The sequence below is a fragment of the Sturnira hondurensis genome, unplaced genomic scaffold (genome assembly GCF_014824575.4).
Source record: "Sturnira hondurensis isolate 20B ecotype Veracruz unplaced genomic scaffold, ASM1482457v3 Scaffold0013499, whole genome shotgun sequence".
In the NCBI taxonomy this organism is placed as follows: domain Eukaryota; kingdom Metazoa; phylum Chordata; class Mammalia; order Chiroptera; family Phyllostomidae; genus Sturnira; species Sturnira hondurensis.
Window position 1 is genome coordinate 268010 of NW_028086130.1, and position 1271 is coordinate 269280.

Below are 1271 nucleotides of genomic sequence, written 5' to 3' on the forward strand. Positions count from 1 at the left end.
GTGAAGAAAAAGTAATATTTAGATGCTGAATATGTACTTTTATTTAATAAAAAGACTAATAATTTGAAGTCAACCCTGTTTTAAAAAACAGAGATTAGATTATAGTCAGAGGGGTTAAAGCTGACTTTTTAATTTTGTTTGCTTTGTTCACAAAATGCATCAGTGATCACTGTGTTTAACTGCAGGTATTTTAATTTGATAATGGTGCTTCCTAAAACATAAGTATCCAGGTAGTGGATAATGAATATATTTAACTATTCTATCTGAGCTTCTGAAATCTTAACATGTTCATGTGTCTATACCAGAATTTTTCACATATGTTGAGCAAGTGCAGTCAATACGTTTTATTTCAAAAGGTTTACTGTGTACATTACACTACAAAATGCCTTTCATCATATACATAATAATAAGAATCTAAGAATACATTTATAAGTCCCTATCATATTTAAGATTTTACTTTAAAACTTGCCCCCTCCTACTTCATGCACTACCATTTGTCCAAATCATAATTGAAATTCCTTACTTTTATTAAACATAATATAAAAACATCACTTCTAACTTTTTAAAAATGTATTTATTTTAATTGTTCAAGTAGTTTTCTTTCTTTTACTCCCATCCCAGCTAACCGCCCCCCCCCCCCGCCCCGTGCTCTCCACCTCCCTCCCATTTCCACCCCCCTTAGTTTTTATCCATGGGTCCTTTATACTTGTTCCTATAAACCCTTCTTCCCCCTTTCCCCTGAAATTTCTTCCCCTTTCCCCACTGGTCCCTGAAAGCCTGTTCTCTGTAAGCCTGTTCTCTGTTTCAGTGTCTTTGGTTATATTTTGCTTGCTCATTTGTTTTGTTGTTTAGCTTACTGTTAAGGTGAGATCATATGGTATTTGCCTTTCACCACCTGGCTTATTTCACTCATCATAATGCTTTCCAGTTCCATCCATGCTGTTGCAAAGGGTAGGAGCTCCTTCTTTATTTCTGCTGCATAGAATTCCATTGTTTAAATGTACCATAGTTTCTGGGTCCATTCATTTACTGATGGGAACCTAGGTTGCTTCCAGCGCTGGGCTATTATAGATTGTGCTGCTATGAACATTGAGATGCATAGGTTCTTTTGGATTAGTGTTTCGGGGTTCTTAGGATATAATCCTAGCAGTGGAATTGCTGGGTCAAAAGGCAGATCCATTTTTAGTTTTCTGAGAAAATTCCATACTGTTTTTCATACTGGTTGTTCCAGTCGCAATCCCACCAGCAGTGAACTAGGGGCCCCTTTTCTC